We start from the raw sequence: 8,143 nt of genomic DNA on the forward strand, positions 1-8,143 counted from the left end.
GAGCAAGCAGGACATCAAAAGCAGACTAGCAATGCAAAAAGGGCATTCCTGGCCCAGAGGTCTACTTATATCAAATATCGGCCTTAATTTGAGGAAAAAATTTCTGAGAATATACGTCTGGAGTACAGCATTGTGTGGTAGTGAAACATGGACTGTGGGAAAACCGGACCAGAACAGAATCGAAGCATTTGAAATGTGGTGCTACAGACGGATGTTGAAAATTGGGTGAACTGGTAAGGTAAGGAATGAGGAGGTTCTGTGCAGAATCGGAGAGGAAAGGAATATGTGGAAAACACTGGTGAGGGGAAGGGACAGAATGATAGGACATCTGTTAAGACATGAGGGCATGACTTCCATGGTACTAGAGGGAGCTGTAGAAGGCAAAAGCTGTAGAGGAAGACAGAGATTGAAATACATCCAGCAAATAATAGAGGACGTAGGTTGCAAGTGCTGCTCTGAGATGAAGAGGTTAGCACAGGAGAGGAATTCGTGGCGGGCCGCATCAAACCAGTCAGAAGACTGATAGACAAAAAAAAGAATGCCCTCCTCGATCAACCCCTAGATTTTGTATACAATGGAAAAAATCACCCTGTATGAAATCCATGTAAATATTTCTTTAGCTGGTCATTGACTCCGATACTAAAGACATGAAAAACACTGACGAGCCAGAACATTATGACCACTGCCCACCGCGAGGTTGAATGCCTCCTGGTGGTATTGTGGGAACGTGACGTAGTAAGGAAAGAATATAAGCGGAAGAGATCCGAACTGGCAGTCATTACAGGGAAGATACGGGCCGCAATTGCGCAACTCTACAGACATAAACCGTTTTGACAAAGAGCACGCTGTTGTGGCGCTGAGGCTGGAAACGAGAATTTCTGAAACAGAGAAGCTGGTCGCCTTTTTGCTTACTACTGTCGTGAGCACCTATGGAAAGTGGTTCAAGGTGGGGCATATGGTATTGGGCGATGACGTCTCATCACAAAACGTAGAGGTCGGAGGATTCACCACTGAGTAATCCATACAATGCTGGTGCAGGCACGAGTGTTTCAGAGCTCACCGCTCAAAGGCTGTTATTGAAAATGGAGCTCCACATCACACGACCACTACGCGTTCCTGTGTTGACCCAACGACATCGTCAGTTATGATTTCAGCGAGCACAGATTCACCAAGTTTTCACCGTGGATCGATAGAACGTGTCGTCTGTCGAATGAATCGCATTTCTTGCTACGTCAGGTCGATGGCTGGGTCTTTGCGCACCGCCATCCAGGTGAAAAGCTGCACGAAACATGCACCGCTCCACAGATGCAGGCCGGTGAGGGCGGAGTTATTCTCCTTGGGTACATAGTTGGGCTTCAACGGGATCTGTAGTAGTAATCGAAGGCATAATGGCAGTATTGAACTACGTGAACATTACTACCGACCACCTGCATCGCTTCATGCTTGAAGTCTCCCCCTACGGCGATGACATCTTCTAGCAGTGTAATTGTCCGTCTTACAAGGTCAGAATCGTGCTACAGTAGTTTGAGGGGCGTTATAGTGAACTCGCAATGACGTCTTGGCCAGCAAATGTGCCTGATCTCTACCCACTGGAACACTTGTCTGGCGCCAGCTGCGTGCTCTTAAGCCACCATCCTGACATTTTCGAGAACTGGTTGACCTGTGCGTAGACATATGGTGCCACATACTTCTGGAAACCTGTCAAGGACTTGTAGAATCCATGAAAAGCAGAATCTCTGTTGTTCTGTGCTTGAATAGTGGATCCAACACGCTATTTAACAGGTGACCATAATGTTTTGGCTCATCAGTGCATATAAACAGTACTAAATGGCAACTTTTAATTACAAGAAGGGCCATGTGTGTTCCTTGTAAACATTGAGGAAGAAATTACGCAATATTCGACTACGCCGACGTAGTGCACAAAATCGACGCCTGTAGGCAATGCACAATTTTCTATATTATTGCGGATCACACGGGCCAGTAATTACTGTGTGTTCTTTTATCAATATAGTTTAGTTACATGTGCAAACAGACTTATTGAAACAAGTCATTTTGCTTATGGCAGAGAGAGAGAGAGAGAGAGAGAGAGAGAGAGAGAGAGAAGAAGGGGGGCGGGGGGTGGTCGTAGAGAAAATGGCTCTGAGCACTGTGGGACTTAACTTCTGAGGTCATCAGTCGCCTAGAACTCAGAACTACTTAAACCTAAGTAACCTAAAGACATCAAACACATCCATGCCCGAGGAAGGATTCGAACCTGCGACCGTAGCGGTCTCGCGGTTCCAGACTGTAGCGCCTAGAACCGCTCGGCCACCCCGGCCAGCTGGTCGTAGAGAGACAGAGAGAGGGGGAGGGGGAGAGAGGAAGTTTTCTTTTCCCCCCCTCCCGCACGCACACACACACACACACACACACACACACATTACATACATTCAGGCGTCTCCCAGCAGCCACAGTTCTGACGAAACATTCAACCGAGACCAACGATGAACAAGTGAGCAGTGGCAATAACATAACACCTATCACTGAGAATGGAGTCAGAAGTGTCTGCTGAGATCACGTTTTGCCACACTTTCTATAAATGCATGTGAAGTGTACTAGTGAGCGAAAATTGTGTGAAAAACTATGTGGAAACATTGCGCTCAATAGCCGTTGATTGACTCACCAACGTTCTTGGTAAATGCACATTAATTTTCTTCATGGCTAGTTCGCAGATGTCATGCTGTAAAAAAAATAATACTAATAATAATAATAATAAATATAAAATAAAATAAAAAAGACGAAAAAGGGCATAAAAACCAGTGTATAACAATGCAGTTTATTTATCGATGTAATTTTAAGGTGATCGTCTAAACAAAACAAAGCGAATTACAAGTATTGTAATTCTGAGGCCTACAACAGTTGAATTATTATAAATTTCGTATCATACTTTACAGAAATAAAAATTTGACCCACAGAGGATGACACATAGGTGTCTAAACATGTCTGAGTAAATACAAAAATAAACTAATTGTGTTTGCATAAGGCTGTCCGCCTCCGTTGCGCAGCGGTAGCGCTACCGCCTACCAGGCAAGGGTGCCTGGGTTCGACTCCCGGCAGTGGACTGGGTGTTGTGTGTCCTTCATCATCATTGACACGCAAGTCGCTGAAGTTGCGTCAGTACAGCGGCCGAACCCCGAAGGGGATATCCCGGCCAATAAATGCCATAGGATCATTTCATTTTGCATAAGGCTGATTTTCAAAATAACCAACCTCATATCCAATGAATCCGAAACATTCTGTGAACGCAACGGCATACAGTATCTAACTAGTGCACCGTTCCATTCACAGTAAAGAGGCGAAGCGGAACGTTTTGTCAGGACCTTCAGGCAGCAGATGGCCATACTTCGCACCACACACACCACGGACCAATCATTGCAAAAATGTTTGTCACCACCTATCGTTCGCATCCACGAGATGGACGATCGCCGGCGAAATTGCTTTACGGCCGCCGCCATCGGACACTGCTCCACACTCCTCAGTATCCGGCACCAAAGGAAAGCCTCAAGTGTCGCTTCGCGCCGCATGATATTGTGTTTTATAGGGTTTTTTTGCGGCAGCAGACGGTGAGCACGAGTCGAGATCCTTCGTCGACTTGGCGCATGCAAGTATCTCATTTCAGGTGCAGACGGATTGCAGTGCTGCCATCACAATCAAATTCGCCACATGTCTGCGGTGATCCTTCTGTATCTCTTCTCCCAGATTCACGGATCCCGAGGACAGTGCGGCCACAGCAGCCTCCAGAGGGTGTCATCACGACACCGCAGGAGACAGAGCGTTCGCCTCCTCTCGTCCTACCGATGGAGCTGGAATCGCCCACGCCGCAGCAGCCGACTCCTTCTACATCTTGCTACGGGCCTCAGGAGGTGGGTGCGTACCTTTCTGGTCGTTTTCTAAGGGGCGTTTTCGTCAGAGCGAAGGCCGGGTGGCAGGGAACGAGTGGAGGTCTGGCGACCCCTGCAGCCACAGCTTCCAGTCCCTCAGAGAGTCCATGCTCCGGGCTCCCCAGCCGTTGTCGAGTTCCTTATTCGACGACGGTCCGTCGCTTTAGGGGGTGGTGAGGGGGGGGGGAGGAATGTTACGGCGTAAAGTCAAGCGCCTGGCACGCCAGTCGGGAACGAGAGAACAGAGAGGGCTGTGAAGAAGACGGCAGCCAATTTCACGCTGACCGACCCCTCTCCAGGACAACGCGACAGCAGCGGCCTCTATGCAAAGAGAACATAAGCGCAGCGCCAGACTGGCCGCGGGCCCGCTTCCACAGAAGCTTCACGACTGGCTACCTCAATAGAAGAGTCAACTGTGTTACTTCACTTGTATTAGGAATTATACATACTGTAGAGATTGCTTATTTGCATGTCGCCCTTTGCTTGCGAACCTTCTGTGTTGATGTCAATGTTAAGTAGTGTCATTGTTCATTTTGTAACAAAACTCATTAGTGCGACTTGTTGGAGTGTTGTCTAGCGATCCGAGAACTCAGGTTTCCTAGACCCCACATATTCGACGACTAGGTAGGATTCAACAGCCATAAATTTATGTTATCTTGAAAAATTATATTGCCGATTGAGTCTAGTTGTGTGGCACAGTCAGAATTTAATTTTCAGGTCAGTTATTAATCTAAAAATAATTTTATTCTGACAGTCTTATTCAACAAACATTCAAGATAAATGATTATTTAGCATTTCATTGTTTGCCAAGAGGGACTAGTGTGTCTTCATTTATACGCACTTCTGTTAATGGGACATGTATGTAAGCAAAGTCGAGCTGCCAATTAATTTCGTTGGTTACTTAAGATGTTGCTTTGCTCAGAACTGTACAGAATAATTTCTTAGCTTTATGTGAGGGAGTGATTTGCTGGTCAATTAGTGTCTCCCAGTAAAGTACACAATCAAGATTACATGTAAAAGCTGATTCAACATCTTTCTCATGAAATAGTTAATGCAGCAAGTTAATTAGTAATTGAAATTTTGGGTTCAACTGTTGGAATTTCTCTATTCTTCAAACGGTGTATCACAACGGGACTGTCGACAGTAATTTTACCTTGCAACAAAACGTAATCACAGATTTGTGTGCTCTTACACAAATGATTTGCAATCCGGATTGATTTGCCAACTGGTTTTTATATGTTTTGATGAAGAATAATTTTGAGACCGACTGCCTAAATTAACGTTTAGTAAAACTTTTATAAAATAATAGCTCTCATAGCTTGAATAGTGCTGTGTATAAAGGCGGCTGTTATAAGGTGCTGCGAGTTTTGCAGTTATATGTTCTCGCTGCCTCAGCTACAACTGGGCTGCATGAATGCCATATATTCTGGATAATTTTGCGGGTGCATTTATTCATATCTAGCACTTAATTTGTAACACCCTTCTACTGAACGGCCTGTCAAACACTTCAACTCTCTTCTTTTCTCGTTTTTCCCCGCTCCACGATTCATTATCATACAACGCTGTGCTCCAAACGTACGTTTACACAAATTTCTTTCTCAAACTAACGACTGTGTGCGACGTTGGTAGAAATATTTTCCGGGACTTCCCTCTTTGCCTCGTTTAGACTGCTTTTCATTTCCTCCTTGTTTCGTGCGTCATGAGTTAATTTCCTTCGAAATTATCAGAATTCCTTCACTTTGTCTACTTCGTGGTCTCCAATTTTGATGTCAAGTTTACCACTAATCTCATTTCCGCTACTCCTCACTATTATCGGCTTTCTTCGGTTTACTCTAAATACATAGTGTGTGGTCATTAGATTGTTCATTCCACTCAACAGATCGTGGAACATTTCCTCTCTTTTACTAAGGATCATGCTTCAGCGAATTTTATCATTTATATCCCTTCACCGTGAATTTTTAATCACATTCCCTAACCTTTCTTTTATTTCCATCATTGCCACTTTCGTATATAGATTGAACAGTAAGTCTGAAACACTGTCTCATATCTTCCTAATCCGAGCAATTCTTTCTTGGTCTTCCATTCTTAATTTCCATCTTGGTTCTTGTACATATTACACGAGTACATTACCCGTATTTTTACATAACTTATTACTACTTTTCTTAGAATTTCAAACATCTTCCATCACGTTACATTGTCTAACGTCTTTTCCTTCCGTTATCAAGCGCTACATCAGAACTGACTCACTCTTGCCTTTAGCACTCCTAAAGGCAAACTGATCGTCATCTGACAGCTTAATGAATAACACATAATTATATTGCATTATTTTTTACGTTAACAAAATCACAAATAAAGAAAAATACGAATTATGAAGATTCATTGTATGCAGAAATAAACATGAAAAGTACATTACAGTTTCTTTGCTTTAACTCATTATGACAGCAGACTTGGTTTAAGTTATGGTGAGAAGATCCTGAATGCACAGACGGTGTCTGGTGTGGTGACAGCCACGAGGTGGCTCAGGTGTACTGTGAACTACTCGGTCTCGAAGAAGCACAGTAGTTGTTTCTGTAAAGACGTGAGGGAGCCGGACAGATTTCCGTCAACGATTTGTGGTGACAAGGCACTAGACGAACAAATGCATAACCTCCACCTGAAGTGCCACCTTCGATTTCAAACAAGACATCTTTAATGAATTTCTCCCCAACCAGCCCTTGGTTGCCATCCAAATCGCGGAGTTTCATAGTACGACTTTTACAAACATATCAAAATGCTGTTCTGGTGTCTGGGTTGCTTAAATTATCCTTAACAATCAAAAAATCAAGTTTGTTACAGCACTACTATCAGCTGTAGGTCTGGAAGGTCACACTGGTGATTTTGGTGAGATCCAGCTTCTCTGCAGTAGCATTAATTTGAGAAGTTGGTGTTCGTTGTTCAGGTATTTCAGTTGATTGAATTTTACCATAAAGTCGGAAACAGTGTCACTTTGAACGTTACTGTCCACTCATTGTCCTATTCCTCAAAAAAGTTAGAGTTTTTGATATGTTCAAAATATTCACTATCTTCTTATTCATTCATTTTCTTATCTAGATATTGCTCAATCTATAGTTCATTTATTACTTTTTAAGTGTCCACAAAATGCAAATGAGTGGAGAACTATAGCCAACCGTTTTGAGTAACGTTGCAACTTCCCACACTGCTCGAAACGCTGGAAGGGAAGTGTGAGACCGTCTCTCGTCTAGCTGGGTATCAGAATTTCACAATTACAGGATTCAACTAATCAAAGAAGAGAAGGCGAGAAAGTTGGAGGCAAAATATAGAAGTATTAGACAAGAGGAAATATAATATTATAGGACAATGAGAGAAAATAAAAGGAAATACGATGAGAGATACGATACGGTGAGAAGAATTTGACAGAGATTCTCGGGAGGGTTAGTCATGTCAACACCATTCCATCTGATTTGCAAAATATGTGAGGCAGGTGAAATAGACTTCAGTAATATTGTAGTAGCTGCAATTACAAACAAGGCGGGTATTGACAGGTGTGAGTATTACTGAACTACCAGTCTAATAAGTTACGATGCATATATACGGGCTGAAACGACAAATGAAAATTTGTACCAAGGCCAGGATTCGAACCTAGGTCTCCTGCTCATTAGCCAGGTGCGCTAACCACTACTCCACCTTGGCACAGTGGCTTTGCACAACTGCACGCACTATTGTAGCACCTGTGCCGGCTTTCAGGCAGGATCCTCGTTTCGTTCGATGCTAAAGTGCTTTCCAGTATAGTTCAAGAGCCTTTGCAGTGCTGTTCGAGTTTAGTTGGAATACGAAGTGGGCTGAGGCATGAATGGGAATTTGGACTGAAGAGGAAGGCGTGCTAGGGCAGGATGTGCAGCTGTGCAAAGCCATAATGCCAGGGTGGCACAGTGGTTAGCGCACCTGCCTAGGTTCGAATCCTGGCCGTAATACAAATTCTCATTCGTCATTTCAGTCTACATACATACATCACAGATTTTTTAGACTCCAAAAGGTCTCTGGAACCATGTAGCTTCCTTTGATTACTAAGTTATGCTTGAAAAATGCTAACATAACCAATTTTACGGTACAACTTGACTAAAAGAAAGAATCGAGTACAGGACACATCTTGAGGCATCAAGAAATGGTCATTTTAGTAATGGAGGGAAATGTGGTGGAAGAGGGCGTAAAAATTGGAGAGGAAC

At 43.6% G+C, this 8,143-nt stretch overlaps 1 non-coding gene across 1 annotated transcript; it reads right to left on the reverse strand.

Moving 5' to 3' along the window:
- Nucleotides 1-7,538: 7,538 nt before the first annotated feature.
- Trnai-aau (transfer RNA isoleucine (anticodon AAU)) lies at nt 7,539-7,610 on the reverse strand. Its single transcript has one exon. It is a non-coding gene; the product is annotated as a tRNA-Ile (tRNA).
- Between the last annotated feature and the right edge of the window lie 533 nt (nt 7,611-8,143).

The sequence above is a fragment of the Schistocerca cancellata genome, chromosome 9 (genome assembly GCF_023864275.1).
Source record: "Schistocerca cancellata isolate TAMUIC-IGC-003103 chromosome 9, iqSchCanc2.1, whole genome shotgun sequence".
Taxonomy (NCBI): Eukaryota; Metazoa; Arthropoda; class Insecta; order Orthoptera; family Acrididae; genus Schistocerca; species Schistocerca cancellata.